The 19,232-nt window shown below is 43.2% G+C and overlaps 1 protein-coding gene and 1 non-coding gene across 2 annotated transcripts in view; one reads left to right on the forward strand and one right to left on the reverse strand.

Moving 5' to 3' along the window:
* Positions 1-14,979, reverse strand: part of IP6K2 (inositol hexakisphosphate kinase 2) — a 33,149-nt gene extending 18,170 nt beyond the window's left edge. Inside the window, exon 1 of the mRNA XM_029050028.2 lies at positions 14,911-14,979. The gene's annotated coding sequence lies outside the window, so the exon portion shown is untranslated. The remainder of the gene's footprint in view (positions 1-14,910) is intronic.
* Positions 1,162-1,297, forward strand: LOC114807025. Its single transcript, XR_003755078.1, has one exon. It is a non-coding gene; the product is annotated as a small nucleolar RNA SNORA7 (small nucleolar RNA).
* Positions 14,980-19,232: the final 4,253 nt, after the last annotated feature.

A 19,232-nucleotide genomic window follows, 5' to 3' on the forward strand; every position in this document is an offset into this window, starting at 1 on the left:
CTATTTTACAGATGAAGTAATTGAAGCACAGAGAAGTTCAGGGGCTTGCCCAAGGACATGCAGCAAGCAATCGGCAGGGCTGGAATTAGAATCCAGATCCTCTGACTCTCAGGCCCGTGCTCCTGCCACTAGGTCACAGGGCTTCTGAGGACACCCCAAAATCTGATTAAAGAAAATAGATGAACCTTGGACAAAATGTGCACCTGCGGCCACTGCCATCACAGCAAGTGGCATTGTAACAAAATTCTACCTAATCTCCACTACTGACCGTTAACCAACTTTAGTTTTCATTTAGAACATCTCTGTGAGAAGGGGTTCCTCTATCTACAGGTGAGATTAAGTGGTTTTACTGAGGTCCCAAAGCACATTAGGATCAAAGCTAGGATTAGAATGTGTGTGGTTTTGATCCCCATGTACTTTAGATAGGCTGGAATCTGCCTGAAACTGCTATGGCCAATCCAGGCAGGAGCGGACTGCAAACTCCTTCAGCCCAACTCTTCACCCCAGGCTTGGCTCAGTACCAGACCAGTGCCCATCTGGTTGAGTGAATTCAGGGTTGTCAGATAGGGCCCCCACATATCTTCAGAACGATTTTCAGTCTCATTATAAGCAAAAAGGTTATTCCTCAGATTTTAACAAAACCCACATGCAAACAATTAACAATTCACTTATTATTATGGTATTTGCTAAGTGCTTACTGTGTGTCAAGCACCGTTCTAAGTGCTGGGTAAGATACAAGTTAGTCTGCCCCTGTCCCATATGGGGCTCATAGTCTAAGTAGAAGGGAGGAGAGTATGTTCAGTGTGGGCAGGGAACCTATCAGCTCTGCTATATTGTATTTTCCCAAGCGCTTAGTACAGTGCTCTGCACACACTAAGTACTCAATAAATGTGATTGACAGGCACTGAATCCCCATTTTACAGATGAAGAAACCGAGACCAGAGAAGCAGGATGGCCTAGTGTTAAGAGCATAGGCCTGGGAGTCAACAGACCAGGTTTCTAATCCCGGTTCTGCCATCTGTCTGCTGCGTGACCTTGGGCAAGTCACAACTTCTCTGTGCCTGAGTTACCTCATCTGTAAATTGGGGATTAAGACTGTGAGCCCCATGTAGGACATGGACTGTGCTCAAACTGATTATGTTGTACCTATCCCAGCATTTCTACCTCTCAGGATCGCACCTGGAGAGTTTCTAGTACTCTACCAGTCTCGGCTACGGGAGGGAGAGTCAAGCAGAGGTGCACCTATTCCATTCCTAGCTTGGCCAGTGGCTAGTGGTGGAAGGTAACTGCTACCAGTCAAAACTCACCTGTGCTGGGCAGCAGTGGCATGGGAGAGAGTCGAGGGTGGGAGACTCGAGTTTACTGCGCAGAAGGAGGCAATTGTAAACCACTTCCATTTTTTATTAAGAAAACTCTATGGCTACACCACCACAATGACTGCAGATGGGGCATTCTGGGAGAGATGTGTCCATGGTATCGCTATGGGTCAGAGATGACTCGAGAGCATACGACAAGACCCCAGCATTTAGTACAGTGCCTGGCACATAGTAAGTGCTTAACAAAAACCATTAAGGGGAAAAAAAAAGAAATAACTTGACCAAAGTCACTCAGCAGGCACCTGGCATAGTTGGGATTCAAACCCAGGTCCTGTGAATCCCATGCCCATGCTCTTTCCACTAGACCACGATGCCTCTCAGTTAAAAGAGATTTTATAGCTGTATGTTTCGAAGCAGCATAGTTTAGTGGGAAGAGCCGAGAGGAATCAGGGGATTTGGGTTCTGAATCCGGGCTACACCACTTACCTGCTGTGTGACTTTGGGGAAACGGCTTCACTGCCCTGTGCCTCAGCATCCTCATTTGTAAAATGGAGATTCAATACCCATTCTCCCTCATCAGACTGTGAGCCCCATGTGGGACAGGGGACTGTGTCCAACCTGGGAGGAAGCCTGCATATACCCCAGATGCTTAGTACAGTGCTGGGCATAAGAGTATGGGTTTAATACCACAAGTACAAGATATTAACACTTCTTTATTCACAGGCATAATATGGACAGATGACCTTTCAAAAGGCCATGACCAAAATCAAGTCCGTTTTGAACAGGAGGAGGAGTTTTATAATAACAACACTGGTACCAGTCGGGCTCAGTTCCTGTCCATCTCCATGCTTAATTTTCCTATTATAGTTGTAGTAGTTATTGGGAAATATCCATGTCCAATATTTCCATGTGCAGTTAAATTGCCTTCTAAAAAGTTTTGATAGCCTGAATACCTTAAGGTAACATTGTCCCTTTCCTATGAACAAGAAAAAGCATAGATTCAGGCAAAGTACAATTTCAGCCCTCAAAACCCATTTTAGTGTTTCACTAAAACGTACCAGCCCTGAAAAAGTTAGAACAAAATCATGCAGGGTGTGGACAGTTTTTACAGCCTTACAGTATTTAATGCAATGCAGTAACAGGTAGCAGAACATTCTGCTAGTGGCAGACATAACAAAACGAAAATTTGTACCCAAAGTTGACAGTCATGTTCATATTTTCAAATCACATATTCCCACCCCATTAATAAGTCAATTGTTACTACAATGTAATTTTACCATAACACGAGGTTCATCAAAAATGCAGCTACCATGTTACAGCAAGAAATGACTCTACTGGGATATTATGAGGATGGTTCATAAAGAGTGCTAAAATTATGGGAAAAGAGGGTTATTAATTCAAGTTACATTAATGCAAATGTAATGATACATTTCCCACCCTAGAGAACTACTTGGCTCTCTCTCTAGAATCTCATCAAAACTGGGCAAAGCACAATAAGACAGTCAAGAACAGCCTCACAGATTCAACAGCTAAAGTAAATAATGCCACACAGCAGAGGATTCAATCTGCGGTCATTTGATTTCCCTGTTATCATTTCAGCTTTTCAGAAAATGACAGTCAGGGGTCAAATATACTCATCTACTGGGAGTGAAAATTTGTGACAGACAAGAAAGTAATCCTTTGTGCTGTAGGAGGCAGAGAGGTACAAAGATAAAACATCAAATAACTAAAACCAACAAAGCTTTCAGCCAAAGACAACACACACAAACAGAGGCTGAGAATAGCTGACCAATGGTATTTTTGTTTAAGAGATGAATTAAGCCAACAATTGTTGAGCCCTGATTATAGTTAAAATATGGCTCTGCTCCAAAGCCCAGCCCTGCTACCCTTTTTCCGTTTTCCCTCAGCTCCATTTCGGGTTCAGAAAAACAGTCAGGCTAGAAGCAGAGAGGGCTGTAATAAGTAATTTCTTATTCCCTATATGGCTATTTTATGTCATAAAAACTCTCACACAACGATTAGTCATACATAAATAGGAGCCGGCTGGAAAAAAGAATCATTTGAAAGTAGAGCTCTAATTTCATGCTGCACTTTTCCTATCATCTTTAAGAAATTCTTCTGAAACCAGCCAGCAGTAGAAATAGTTCATGTGGAGGCTGCCAAATAAAACAGGGGAAAGTTTTAACAAGACTGGAAAGGCCCAAATGTAGGCTCCCTTCTCCCTGCAAGTGGCCAGATCAAAGTCAGGGAAGCCAGTTCAACCAGCTCTTTACTGGAATCTTCAAAAGATTCTGCTAAGGTGCAAAACTGACAAGGCACAAACCATATTCTTCCCAGTTAAAATTTATTTTAAGTTCCTCACCTTTCATAGCGTACATTCTAGGGAAAGCAGCCAGTAATAAATGTGCTGCAAACTAGGTACAAGCAGTCCTCGGACTTACGAACACTGCTTCCTGAAAACTGTGCCGTCTTTAAGTCAAAACATTAAGTCAAACTATTTCAAAGGAAACCGTACTATAAATGGGGGAGCCACAATCAGATACTTTACTTTCATCAAAATTACACAGAACTGTGTATTCAATTATAGCGGAGCAATATAGCTACATTGATGTATTTATACTGAAGCAGAGAGGTGCCATGACAGGGTACCTGGCTTTTACTTCACCAGAAAACAGACATGTTGACCTGCCTGGCAATCAGGAAACCAACCCCACCAGATCTCTACTGCTCCACCCTCTTTATAAACTTTCCCCTCAATTTCCTGGTGACTCACAATCAATCGACTGTATTTACTGAACACTTACTTTGGGTGGAGCACTGTACTAGACACTTGGGAGAGTACAATACAGATCTAGAAAGAATCTGTCTTCAAGAGGCTTAGAGTCTAATGGGGGAGACAGACATCAAAATAAATTACAGGTGGGGAAGCAACTGAGTATAAGGATATGCACCTAAGTGTTGTGGGGTGAGGAGGGGGGATTACCTAAATATTTAGGAGAGGCAATAGGAGGGGAATTGGTGGGTGGGGAGGATGAGAGCTTGGGCCGGGAAGTCTGGGAGGAGATGTAATTTCATTAGGGCTTTGAAGATGGGGAAAGAGCCGGTCTGTAGGATATGTGGAGAGAAAGAGAGTTTCAGTCAGGAGGGAGAGTGTGAGCAAGGGGTCAATGGAATGTGAAGCAAGAGCGAGGGACAGTGAGCAGGTCAGGGTTAGAGCAAAGTGTGAAGGTTGGGTTGTAAGTGAAAGAGGAGTAAAGGTAAATAAGGGGGAAGAGAGCTGATTACATGCCATGAACCCAACAGAGAGAAATTTCTGCTTGATGCAGAGATGGATGGACAACAACTGGAGGCACTTGAGGAGTGGGGAGATGTGTGCAGAACTTTTTTTTTTTTTTTTAGAAAAATGATCCTGACAGCAGAGTTAAGTTTGGACTGAAGAGGGGAGAGGTTGGAGATAGGGAGATCAGTGAGGAGGCTGATGCAGTAGTCCAGACAGGACATGACAAGTGCTTGAACCAGTGTTAACAGAGAGGAAAGAGTGAATTCTGGAGATGTTGCAGAGATAGAATCGACAAGATTTAGAGACTGACTGAATATGAATGTTGGAGGAGAGATGGATGAGTAAAGAAAAATGCCAAAGTTGTAGGTTTGTGAGTCAGGAAGGATGGTTGATAGTTCTGCAGTGATAGAAAAGTTGTGGGGGGGGGGAAGAGTTTGGGGAGGAAGAGGAGTGTAGTTTTGGACATGCTGGGTCTGAGGAGAACAGCAGGATATGCAGGACTGCAGAGAGGGGGAAGAAGTTGACTGCTATGCACCCTCTACGTGGTCTGTATTCCTGGAGCTAGTGCTGTAAATGGTATAGTGTTGTAAAGTCCAAACGTGCTTGAAACGACTTAAGTCCAGGACTGCCGGCATACATTTTTTATGTCATATAATTATTTAATGAGTACACCAAGTCTTTTTCCTCCCCAGTTCTGTTCCAAGTCAACAAGGTATCAAAGGATCTTTTGTAAGAAGGTAATCATTGTTCTTTTAGAAGTTCATCTTTCACCTGCCTGAAATTAAAGGCGTGTGCCAAGTATTTAATCCATTTTTTCGGGGGGGGGGGCACTTTCTTATGCCTAAGGTCAGCTGGGAGGAGACACACAATATCTAGGAACCACCAGAATAGAAATGCACTAGTCATTCAATTTTGTAACGCACTCCATGTCTATCAGGGAGGGGCTATGATGAACGGCACACATCATAAATATATTACCTGCCCCTGACCTCCAAAGGATTAGCTCCCTCAAGAGACTTAGGTCCAGTAGCTACATAGAAAACGCCCACCAAATCAGACTAAGAAATAACTGGATGAAGATTCCTCTTCTAAAGGCTCTAAAAGGAAATGAAGTGGGTCTGCTGTCTAGCATTCATTCAATCATATTTATGCATTCAATGGTATTTATTCAGTGCAGAGCACTGTACTAAACACTTGGGAGAGTACAACATAACAATAAAAGGCACATTCCCTGCCCGCAATGAGCTTAGCAGCTTGGAGGAGATCTCAGACAGGGGATGGGCCCACTTTCCCGGGCAGGGAGATGGGAGATCATCCAGACACCAGGGCAAAAACAGAGCTCATCCCATAATCTGATCTGGTGGTAACCCAAATTGGGAAAACAAGGAGAAGATGACTAGGGAATCCAGGGGTAATTAGACTAGATTTCCAAGAACATGATTAAGCATCCCAAACTGTAACCAGAGGGACTTGGAGACAGGTAGTTTCAGAACATTTGTGATGAGGCTCAGGCCTGAGTTTGTGAAGGTAAGTCAGAGGAGGAGGTTGGAAAGAATAGCTGTATTACTCTGCTGCCCAATCCAACAAGCAGAAAGTCTAAGTCTGAGAGTACAGTATCAGTGAAGCCAAGGTTAGATAATGTTTCCAGGAGAAGGGGGGGGGGGGGTAGACAGTGTCACAGGCAGCCAAGTGGTCAAGGAGGATTAGGATGGAGTAGAGGCTGTTGAAGTCACCATTGACTTAATAATAATAATAATAATGTTGGTATTTGTTAAGCGCTTACTATGTGCAGAGCACTGTTCTAAGAGCTGGGGTAGATACAGGGCAATCAGGTTGTCCCATGTGGGGCTCACATCTTAATCCCCATTTTACAGATGAGGGAACTGAGGCACAGAGAAGTGAAGTGACTTGCCCACAGTCACATAGCTGACAAGTGGCAGAGCTGGGATTCAAACTCATGACCTCTGACTCCCAAGCCCTGGCTCTTTTCCAAGAAGGCAGTTTCCATGGAGTGAAGAGGGCAGAAGCCAGATTCAAAAGGGTCTACAAAGGAGTTGAAGTGGGAGTAAACAACTTGCTCAAGGTGTTTGGACAGGAATGGTAGGAGAGAGATGGGGTGACAGATGGGGGAGTAGGGCCACAGAAGGGTTTTGTTTGTTTCTAGGATAGGAGATACATGGGCATGTTTGAAAGCAGAGAAGGAGCCACTGGAGAGTACGCAGTTAAAGACATCAGTGAGGAAGGGAAGAAGGATGGATGCCAATGATCTGCAGGTCATCACCAAAAAATAAAATACATTAGTCTTCCTAATTTGGGAAATGGGAGAATAAAACGTTATGTAACATTATTACCAAAGTTATAGAAATGCTGAGGGGGGAAAAATATTATTCATGAAGCTCCCCTCAAAAGAGGCTTCTGCAAGAAGTACCGTTTAGAAGTCTAACTATACAAAATAGAGCATTAAAACTGTACAACAGGACAGTGCTTTCTAGGTCTCTGGAGGAAATTACTAACTTTTTGCAGAATATTTCTGGACAATGTCTTAACTCTTTGTTTAGAGTAATAGGAGCTTAAAGTCCTACTCGACATCTAAAAATTGGTAATTATATTATGCAGTCCATAAATCCAGCTATGCAATTTTAACTTGGCACTAAAAGCTTACACCCTCTTCTTGACTATCTGCTCTAATTGCTGGCCAATGTGGAGATCATCCATGTTCCACATAATCAAATGGACAAACTTTGCAGCATTTTGGTGACCCCAAGGATGAAAATATTTCTTTGAAGTCTTGGCCTTAACATTCTATTTAACCCTCTTGAAATGCAGCTTCCGGGCATATTAACAAAGTGCCAATGCAACTAGGTTTATTTACTTGCATCATTTCAGTCTCAAATAGATCAAATTAATATAAACTATTAAGCCACGAAAGGGAAATGAAAATAAAAGGGGAAAAAAGGGCTGTTAAATAGCCAACATGTTGAGACATTGTGAAATACTCCTATTACGCAAGTTATAAAAGTGTCTTGATAAGTCTTCTGGTACCTGTACTGCTATGGCCAATGTTTAGTTGAAAACATACATAGTATTCAGTGGGTAGATGAAGTCATGGAATATAATCCGCATAGTGACACCGACTTCACAATGCAAACAATTTATTGCCTTTCCACCAAACAAGTAATCAGCAGAATGGGCACTGGTCATTATCCACTCAGAGACTGGAATACCACTCTATGACCCAGTCGTCTCAGGATCCAACACTTAAGCTCCACCTTTTGCACAACATGATCTGAACACAAACATTAAGTTACTTCTTAACATGGAGCTCATCAGGAATCTAATCAAGTTACAATACAGGAGAATGCACTAAGAAGATGGCTCGGATTGTGCTGTTTGTGGCAGCAGAGAGATAGAGTTTTCCTGCTATATCCTATGTCCCGCTGCGCTCCATGAGAAAAAGCATTAATGCTATGCAGAGACTGCTCAGATGTAGACAGACTCCTAACACCCCACATTTAAATTACATTCTTTAGGATAGTCAGCATGCTTGACTGTAATTCGAGCAAATGACTATCAAAATGTAGAATGCGCGTATGTTGTGTTGCTACTTTCCAACATTAAACCCTGTCACTTTAGACAAGCAGCAGGAAAAACATTAACAAAACCACTTCGAAGAATCAGAATTGCTTAAGTCTGCTGTTTAAATTAGGTCACCATTTTTTCTATAAAGTTAAAAGGGGTTGTTGGTCCACATCAATTTGAAGAGAACCTAGCCACAGATGAGAATTCAACCAAAATCCATCAGCTGTTTAGTCACTCTAGTCTAATTCTTCACTGTCTAGAGAAATATGGTGACGTCCCACGGTTTAATTTGGTTACCCACAGAGGGCAGAAGATGGAGAGAACGGTGTCTGGGTAGCCTGGATGGCAGACCAGTAGTAGAAACCAGAGTTACCTAGGAAGGGTGAAAGACAGAACAAGGGCCCAGGAACATGGCAGAGGTACGTTGGGTGGATCATCCAGTAAACAGGCACTGGCAGTGCATTAAAACTATGCGTCAGGTTGATTTTTCCTGCCATCCAGTGACAGATTCAAAAACTGTATATTTGTCCCAACTGCTAGCAGAAGTCATCTCCATGCCGATGGGGAACCTAGTTCCTCATGCTGCATTTCATACTGTACGATACATAATAGGCAAGAAAATTAAGCCTTATATAAAGACAGAAAGCCAATTCTCACAACGTATTTGCTAAATGATGTGCACATTAGGTATTACAATGTCACAAAATTACCTTCACTGCAATATATTAAAGATAACCATTTAGCATTTAACATCCTGTCAGCAACACATTTCGCACTTAAACACCAACAGCTGAATCAAAGAGAAAGCTTTTTGAAACTCTTTGAATTCAAAGAGTTGACAATTGACAATTCCAGATACCACAAAAGCCTTCGGCATCCATCACCCCGCTGCTACTTAAGTATCTGGTCAGTGATCTATAGCCGCATTTTGAAGAAAGCTGGGAAAGCAAAGGACAAGGGTAGAAAAGCATGACAAATTCTAATGATTAGAGTATTATGTAATAAAAGCTAACTATAGATCGTTTTATGATGGTACCTTGGGGCAAAAACGTCGGGGGGAAATATACTTCAAGTCATAGATCGTGCCTATCAAAAAATTATTTAGAATTTCAGGGTTGAGTTTGGGCAGGGAAGAGGAGAAGGGGGCACTTAGTCAATTGATCAGTTAGCCCAAGGGATAATTTAGGAAAAATCCACTCTGAGGTCCAAATAATCCATATGGACTGCCTGTATGGAGCAAAACAAATGGATAATTTGCCAAATTATCTATGTCATTTAGGCTACGCAAACCTAGCCATTGTTAAAAGAAATGTACAAAGATATGGAAAGTTGAAAACATGTAATGTTTCTTTCTTCCCAATCAAGTGTTACTGAGTTTGTTTTATTTAAATCAATTATTTGAGTACTCACTTTGTGGAGAGCATAGTACTAGATCCCTGGGGAATTATGAAGGTGAAGAGAAGCAGCTTTGGCCTAGCGGAGCATGCACTGGCCTGGGATTCGGAGGAGCAGGGTTTTAAACACGGCTCCACAACTTGCCTACTCAGTGACTTCGGGTAAACTGCTTACTTTCTCCAGGGGTCACTTTCCTTATCAGTAAGATTAAAGTTCAAGCACTTAGTACAGTGCTCTGCACACAGTAAGCACTAATTAATACTGCTGATTGACTGACAGAAAGAGTTGGTCAGAAACAGAGCCAAAGACTAGAAGCTAGGTGCCTTACTCAACTGGCTCATTTGCGTCAAAGTACAAGCAGGAAGCATCTGAAAAAAACCCAAAAAACCCAACAACATTGCAAGATGTCTTTTCTGTCAAAGCTCAATTTCGAAGAAAATCAAGTGTTTCCTCTTTCAGCACTAAGAATTTATCAGATAATGCTAATCATATGATACATTAATGTTGGTATTTGTTAAGCGCTTACTATGTGCCAAGCACTGTTCTAAGTGCTGGGGTAGACACAGGGGAATCAGAATGTCCCATGTGGGGCTCACAGTCTTAATCCCCCTTTTACAGATGAGGTAACTGAGGCACCGAGAAGTTAAGTGACTTGCCCAAAGTCACACAGCTGACAAGTGGCCAAGCCGGGATTCAAACCCATGACCTCTGACTCCAAAGCCCGTGCTCTTTCCACTGAGCCACGCTCTTCTCCCTAAATTACAATTATAAGGCAACTGGGAAAGGATAGGAATTAAAGTATATTTTAAGTATAAAAAATAAGATATGGGTAAATTAAATTACTTTCCAGTTAATTTACTAGGTTAATCTGCAGATCTTTTGAAGTGTGCATTTCAGAAAGAACACTTTCTGCTCAGTTTTGAAGGATAGCACCCTGAGTGTCTAGTCATAAAAGGACTAGAAAAAAAAGAGGGGGGAAAAAGATCCTCTTTTCTTATACTCTCTTTATAAATCCAGCAATGGAAATTTTTTAAACTGCAAGCAAGCAACAGAGATGCTTAGCTAATCTTGGGTTGCTTAGATACCAGTGACATGGTCTTACTAATACAGAGAACTATGCATCACCCACATAAGATTGACAGGTGGCTCATCTAAGCTAGTGGGTGGAATTTCCTCTTAAAATACCCTTATAGTTCTAACCTTCAGAGACCTCGCCACTAATTTCACTACTTTATCACATTCCAAGCTTTTTAAGTGCAAATAAGCTTCAATTCCACTCGATAAACTTTGTTTCACATTAAATTCAAACAGAATAGGCGCCACACTAGCCCTCAGAAATTGTAACACTACAGACCTAGACTTTGCCTCCTCTCCCCTTTAGCACCATTCCTTAACTTTCCTATTTGCAATCCAATATGGACTGCACATCCATCCAAACTTTCTTAAATTATGTAAGATTAAAGACCTTTCATAAAAATAATTAGATCTCCAGAATAGTTTGGAGCCTTTGTCGACACTGTCCCCAAATCCCAATACCCTTTAAAAAAACAATTAATTCCTTCCTCCAAGTAAGACCATTTCATTACTCTTTGAACTAGAAGCCCCATGTGGGAGAAGTAGTGTCCAACCTGTGATCTACCTTGTGATATACCCCAATACTTAGTACAGTGTTTGGCACAGAGTAAGCACTGAACAAATATCACAACTATTATTATTATTTCATCTAAACTTTGCTTAACAGCATGACCTAGTGGATAGAGCATGGGCCTGGGAGTCAGAAGGACTTGGGTTCTAATCCCCGCTCTTCCACCTGTTTGCTGTGACCTTGGGCAAGTCACTTCATTTCTCAGTGCCTCAGTTACCTCATCTGCAAAATGGGGACTGAGACTAGGGATTAAGACTTATGTGGCACAGGGATTGTGTCCAACCTGATTATTTTATATTTATCCCAGCTCTTAGTACAGTGCCTGGAACATAGTAAGCACTTAAATACTACAATTATCATTATTATTATTGTTGTTATTATTCTCAAAGTACTGACATATAGGAAGGGATCAATTCTGGTTATTTTTTTTTTCAAATTATACACTCCAATGGAATCTTGACCCAAAGATCAGAAACTGGCTGCTCAGGTCACTCTACATTTATGGGCCTAAGTAAAATTCAATATGAAGTTAATATATTAAGACACTAAGATATCTAGGCAAATACATTTACTTATATATATTAATGTCTGTGTCCCCCTCTAGACCAAAAGCTCGTTGCGGGCAGGGAATGTGTCTGTTACATTGTTGTGCTGTACTTTGTCAAGTGCTTAGAGAAGCAGCGTGGCTCAGGGGAAAGAGCACGGGCTTTGGAGTCAGAGGTCATGGGTTTGAATCCCGGCTTGGCCACTTGTCAGCTGTGTGACTTTGGGCAAGTCACTTAACTTCTCGGTGCCTCAGTTACCTCATCTGTAAAATGGGGATTAAGACTGTGAGCCCCTTGTGGGACAACCTGATTCCCCTGTGCCTACCCCAGCGCTTAGAACTGTGCTCGGCACATAGTAAGCGCTTAACAAATACCAACATTATTATTACAGTGCTCTGCACACAGTAAGCATTCAATAAATACAAGTGATTGAAAGCACAAATAAACTCAATAAAAGATTAAATAGAGAAAACTGATGAAAAAACCATTAAATTTAGAAATCAATCCCATTTCAACCAATTATTTCTTCTTCAAGACAATTTTAATGCACTGATCTTAGAGTGAAAGCTCCTTGTGGGCAGCAAATGGGCAGTTTCTTTATTCTGTACTTCTCAAGCACCTAGTATACGACACCGTACCAAGAAGGCACTCAAATACTAGAACTACTAAAATAATTTCAAATATTTTTAATTTTAAAAAATTATTTCACCAATGATAGGAATATCACACATTACAAGAATTTTCAGAAACAAACATAAAAAATAGTTCCTGCATTTGACAGCCTTTACAAGTTATATATGAGCTATTACTAAGCTATAATACCAATTTAATTATTGGGCTGATGTGTACTTAAGACTGGTTTTCACTCTGCAGAGCTAATTTAACTCACGTTAACAGAATGCTACATAAAATCATTTAAAACCCTCTTAACAAATCTGCACACAACACTGAAAAATAAATCAGTTCACAATAATGGTAATGAAAATTTCATAACTGCTATTAAATTTAAGCGCTTTTCATAATTAGCTGATTATGTGAATCACACAGTACCTAGCTTTTGCTAAGGGTGAAGAGACTTTTCATTTGACATTTCCCATACTGGAAAATTCTGAAAGGAACTACAAATTTATTCTGTATTTTCAGGCAATATGAAATTGTATTAAAGGATTCTGAATATTTCCATCACCCAATTTTCAAATTATAAATGAACAATTTTCAAGGGGACCTGGCAGAGATAATTGTATAAACAACTGCATACTAGTTCACTTGCTGAATAAAGCTGCCACTGAAAAGAATGCAGGAAACTTCTTTAAAAAAACAACTAGCCTACCTCAAACAATTCACAAAGTTATATGCTATATGCAGACTTACTCTTTTATGGGCAATTGTAACCAAGTGAAATATTTCTTTTCAGATCATTTGAAGAAGCTTCTGGCATCATAATAATAAGTAAATATTTAATTCATGCCTGAATATTAACAGTATAACTTGAGTTCTGGTCTGACAAAATAATGGTCTCTATCAGTTAAATCTTAATTATTAATATTTTTATTGTATTTGTTAAGTTCTTGATATGTGTCAAGCACTGTTCAAAGCACTGGGATAGATATCAGACAATCAGGTTCTACAAAGGGCTCAGTCTACTACGTATAAGGAAAAACAGGTATTGAATCCCTATTTTGAAGATGAGGAAACTGAGGCACAGAGAAGTTAAGTGACTTTGCCCAAGGTCACAGAGAAGGCAAGTGGTGGAGCTGGGATTAGAACCCAGGTCCTCTGACTCCCAGGTCATGCTGTTTCTTGCTGCATTTACAGTATGAGGGAGTACTAGAATTTCCTAAAGTTTAATTTCAGAGTATTCAGATGTTTTTAAAGATTGTTAGGTGTAGATCTGAATCGCTCTACAAAACAGCATTATGATTCCTGTTATTTCCCAGCAGGATTTTCAGCTATCTCAAACACATAACAGGGGAATTTAGGTCATGTACCTTAATAGTCTACAATGGTCATCAGCTCCGGCATTAATTTCAAAGTTGTTCCATAACAATGCCTGGGTGACACTGGACAGAAACTTGTGAATTAAATCACTTTAAAAAATTAAAAAGCAGTATTACCAGGACACCTGTTCACAATGACATCCTTACAACCTGACGTTTCCCAACACAGGAGAAAAGGAATTATTCATTAGGCAGTTTCTCCCCCCCCCCAATCTGAAAATAACGCCCCTTAGTTTACAAACCTTTCTGGACAGTGATCACAACTAGCAGGTGCACTGGGTATCTACTGCGACCTGAAATTCATTCACACAGATTAAGAAAGCCAGGGCCATTTTCATGAAATAATTCAAGAAAAACACCATTTGGGCATTCGCAGGACTGAGAGAAATACCAGTCAATATTACCACACCTGTCTGTGCTGTATTGTGACAACACAAAAAAGTTAATATATGCCCTAACCGGGGCCTGCAAGGAGGTGCTGATAGCTTTTTGGGGGTGTCCCCCGCCCCATCCCCGGTAAGCAGGAAGCAGAGAGAGACCTACTACAACAAATAACTGGGAAGTTTAGTTTGAACGCCTCAGCTGGGGGGGGAGGGGGGACGGGGACGATGACGATCCCTGGAAGATGAGATACATTAAATGAGTAGTCGGATGAATGGATAGAGAAAATACTGAGAAGGAGGGAAAAGCTTAGCTTGGGGCAGGTGGCCAGGGAAGAGAGAGGACAGAGAAGAGGAAGGGCAAAGGAAACACAATTCATGCGGGACACCGGGGACAACACGACGGAGGGAGGGAGGGAAAGGAGGGGGATGAGGGGAGAAACCGAGACGACCACTGCTGAGGTGAGGGGGGGCTGAGGGAGAGGGACGAGCATCTGAGGAGGGGGCCCGGAGGGAAATACCAAAGTCATGTGGCGGCACCAGGAGACGTATAAAAGATTCGAGGGAGGTGGCCTGAGCTGGGAGGAGGGAGGACCTGAGGGAGGAGGAGGTCGCCAGCAACGATGATGTTGACGGCTAATAGGGGAGGAGGGGTCGCTAAGGTTACCCATAACTCGCTTCCAAGGAGGTGTAGACCAAGCCTCGGACAGGATATGGGGCGCGGCCCTAGGAAAGGGAGGCGGGGAGGGGAGGAGGGGGCGCGTTAAGGTTACCTGAGACTCCGACCAAACGATCCCGGGTAGCGCCTTCGCCCCTATTGTTAGTCTCGAGTCAAAATGGCGGTTTCCGCCGCAGATCTCCCCCCCCCGCCCTATACTTCCCAGCCCCTCATTCGCATCATATTTCCTCTATTGGCTAAGGAGGGGTGAAGTCTGCTCATTGATTGGACAGACTGAAATGCCCTGTTGCTAAGGCATCCTGCGAAGGAGATCGTTCAGTGACTAGAACGGGGAGAGTAAAGACTGTAAGGGGTTTGAGGCCACTCGTGTTTTCTAGCCTGGTGTACAAAAGGTTCCTTATCCAGGATCTGGCGGCTTGGCTTTTGATCTTCTTCCACTCTGAACTTTTGGCTACATGAACATGATGGATCAAGCTGAGTGTCAAAGCCAGGGTTCATCTTAGTCCTTCACAAACGTACACATTGTTCATTCATTCATTCAATAGTATTTATTGAGCGCTTACTATGTGCAGAGCACTGTACTAAGCGCTTGGAATGTACAATTCGGCAACAGAGACAATCCCTGCCCATGGACGGGCTTTACAGTCTAATCGGGGGAGACAGACAAAAACAATAGCAATAAATAGAATAAAGGGGATGTACATCTCATTAACAAAATAAATAGGGTAATAAAAATATATACAAATGAGCAGACGAGCATAGTGCTGAGGGGAGGGGAAGGGAGAAGGGTAGGAGCAGAGGGAAAGGGGGGGGGGAAGGGGGCTTAGCTGAGGGGAGATGGGGGGGGCAGAGAGGCAGCAGAGGGAAAAGGGAATCTCAGTCTGGGAAGGCCTCTTGGAGGAGGTGAGCTCTAAGTACGGCTTTGAAAAGGGGAAGAGAATTAGTTTGGCGGAGGTGAGGAGGGAGGGCATTCCAGGACCGCGGGAGGACGTGGGCCAGGGGTCGACGGCAGGATAGGCGAGAACGGGGGACGGTGAGGAGGTGGGCGGCAGAGGAGCGGAGCCTACGGGGTGGGAGTTAGAAAGAGAGAAGGGAGGAGAGGTAGGAGGGGGCAAGGTGATGGAGAGCCTTGAAGCCTAGAGTGAGAAGTTTTTGTTTCGTGCGGAGGTCGATAGGCGACCACTGGAGGTTTTTAAGAAGGGGAGTGACATGTCTAAAGCGTTTCTGCAGGGAGATGAGCCGGGCAGCGGAATGAAGAACAGACTGGAGCGGGGAGAGACGGGAGGAAGGGAGATCAGAGAGAAGGCTGACACAATAATCCAGCCGGGATATTATGAGAGCCTCATTGCATCCTCAATGCACCATGGCTTCAAAAGTCGAAACAAAGATATAGGAAAATGGTCTCAATAATAATGATTATGGTATTGTTAAGCGCTTACTATGTGTCAGGAACGGTACTAAGCGCTGGGATGGATGCAAGCGAACGGGGTTGGACAAAGTCCCTGTCCCACACGGGGCTCAGTCTCAATCCCCACTTTACAGATGAGGGAACTGAGGCACAGAAAAGTGAAGTGACTTGCCCAGCGTCACACAGACAAGAGGCGGTGCTGGGATTAGAACCCATGACCTTCTGTCCCAATCCCATGCTCTATCCACTGCGTCATGCTGCTCTCTTTCCCCAGCCCAACGCCGCCCCCAACCAAAAAGTAAAATAAAATCTCCTCCATAAACAAAACCAATTTTCCATCTTGAATCACTGGTCAGTAAGAAATTTAAAAAAACCGTTAAGGGGGCTGTGTAACCTGATTTTTGCTATTTCTGGGTTGGATTTCTGACCCTGGAGCAGATTCCAAATGGAATAGGTGCATTGTTCTTATTAGTCAGTGGCACTCTGGGGAAGTATATGTGACTTAGCTGCCCGAGAGCACTGGGATCTCTCTCTCGCTCTCTCTGCCGAGTTGCGTCAACCGGCTCAGGTCATCGAATTTGGGAACCACTGCCTACCGTCCCAATGTATTTCGCTCCCGAACTGCTGCGGCCTAGAGAAGGCTGTTCCTTTATCTTCCCTCTCCCTGCAGCCCGGCCTGAATCTACAGTGGAGAACAGATGTAGCTGTTTGACTTCCTGGAGCCAACGACCCGGATTTTTACTTATCAACAGCTGCTTGCCTTCATAACCCAGTCCTCTGTTTTCCCTTCTTAACTCCCAACGACCCGCATTCAATCCAGCAATTAATCACGGACTAGCGGATTCAGTACTTATTGCCATTGACGTCCTCATCTACGACCCTTAAATTTCTCTGACCTCACTACGTTCCCTTAATCCCCTCCCTCCATCCAATCGCTCCCCACCCCCTTGCACCACCCCCTTCTTCCCCCTCCAACTTCCCTCTTTGCACCATTCCCTTCTCCCCCTCCATCCAACCGCCCCCCACTCCTTGCACCGCCCCACTTCTTCCCCTCCATCCAACCGCTCCCCATCCCTTGCACCGCCCCCCATCCCTTGCACCGCCCCACTTCTTGTCCCTCCATCCTACTGCTCCCCATCCCTTGCACCGCCCCCCATCCCTTGCACCGCCCCCTCCTTCTCTATCTAACCACGCCCCATCCCTTCCACCTCCCCCTTCCTCCCTCTCCATCTATTCGCCCCCCGACCTCTTGCACCACACCCCTCCTCCATCCGACCTCTCCCCACCACTTGCGCCGCCCCCACATTTCTCCCCCACCTCTTGGAGTCAGAAAGACTTGGGTTCTAATGCCAGCTCCACCACTTGTCTGCTGTGTGATCTTGGGCAAATCACTTTATTTCTCTATGCCTCAGTTACCTCACCTGTAAAATGGGGATTTAGACTGTGAGACCCATGTGGGACAAAGACTGTGTCCAACCTGATTAACTTGTATAATAATAATCATTATTATGGTATTTAAGTGCTTACTATGTGCCAAGCATTGTACTAAGCGCTGGGTGGATAAAAGCACTTAGTACGGTGCCTGGCACAAAGTAGGCACTGAATAAATACCATAAAATAAGAAGCAGCATGGCATAGTCGATAGAGCACAGCCCTGGGAGTCAAGGTCATGGGTTCTAATCCTGTTCCTCCATTTGTCTGCTGTGTGACCTTGAGCAAGTCACTTCACTTCTCTCCAGTTTTACATTTCCTCCTGCCTTCAGGACATCCCTACTTGGATGTCCCACCCACACCTCATACTCAACTTGTCCAAAACAGAACACCTCATCTTCTCACCCAAACCCTGTCCTCTCACAGACTTTCCCTTTACCACCATTCTCCCTGCCTCGCAAGCCCTTAACCTTGCCGTTATCCTCAACTCATCTCTCGTTCAACTTGAATATTCAATCTGTCCCCAAATCCTGTCAGTTCTACCTTCACAACTTCTCCAGAGTTCACTTCACCCTTCCCCTTCAAACTTCACCCTTTCCCCTTCATCCAAACTGGTCCTACTCTGATCTAAGCATGTATATTTCCCCTCGATTACTGCATCAGCCTCCTTGCTGACCTCCCTGCCTCCTATTTTTCCCCTCTCCAGTCTAAACTTCACTCTGTTGGCTGGATCGTTTTTCTAAAAAAACTTTCCATCCAAGTCTACCTGCGCTCCTTTTTAATTTTTTTTAAATAGCATTTGTTAAGCACTATGTGCCAGGCACTATACTAAGCGCTGGGGTAGATAAAAGTTAATCAGTTTGGACAGTCCCTGTCACACATGGGGCTCGCAGTCTTAATCCCCATTTTAGATGAGCTAACTAAGGTACAGAGAAGTAAAGTTAATTCATTCAATCGTATTTATTGAGTGCTTATTGTGTGCAGAGCACTGTACTAAGTGCTTGGAAAGTACAATATGGCAATAAAGAGAGACAATCCCTACCCACAGTGGGCTTACAGTCTAGAGGGGGAGGAGATAGACATCAAAACAAGTAAACAGGCATTGATATAAATAAGTAGAATTTTAGATTACATACATATATACATAAATGCTTTGGGGTGGGGACTTGCCCAAAGTCACACAGCAGACAAATTGTGGAATTGGGATTAAAACTCAGGTCCTTCTGACTCCCAGGCCTGTGCTCTATCCACGAGACCATGCTGCTTCTTCTAAACTTTTCATTCATTCAATAGTATTTATTGAGCATTTACTATGTGCTGAGCACTGTACTAAGCGCTTGGAATGTACAAATCAACAACAGAGACAATCCCTGCCCAATGATGGGCTCACAGTCTAACTGGGGGAGACAGACAGCAAAGCAAAGCAGAACAAAACAAAAACAAGACAACATTATCATGATAAATAGAATCAAGAGGATGTACATCTCATTAACAGAATAAATAGGGTAATAAAAAATATATACAAATGAGAACAGTGCTGAAAGGAGGGGAAGGGGGGAGGGGTAGAAGCAGAGGGT

Source organism: Ornithorhynchus anatinus, chromosome X1, assembly GCF_004115215.2.
Source record: "Ornithorhynchus anatinus isolate Pmale09 chromosome X1, mOrnAna1.pri.v4, whole genome shotgun sequence".
Classification (NCBI taxonomy): Eukaryota; Metazoa; Chordata; class Mammalia; order Monotremata; family Ornithorhynchidae; genus Ornithorhynchus; species Ornithorhynchus anatinus.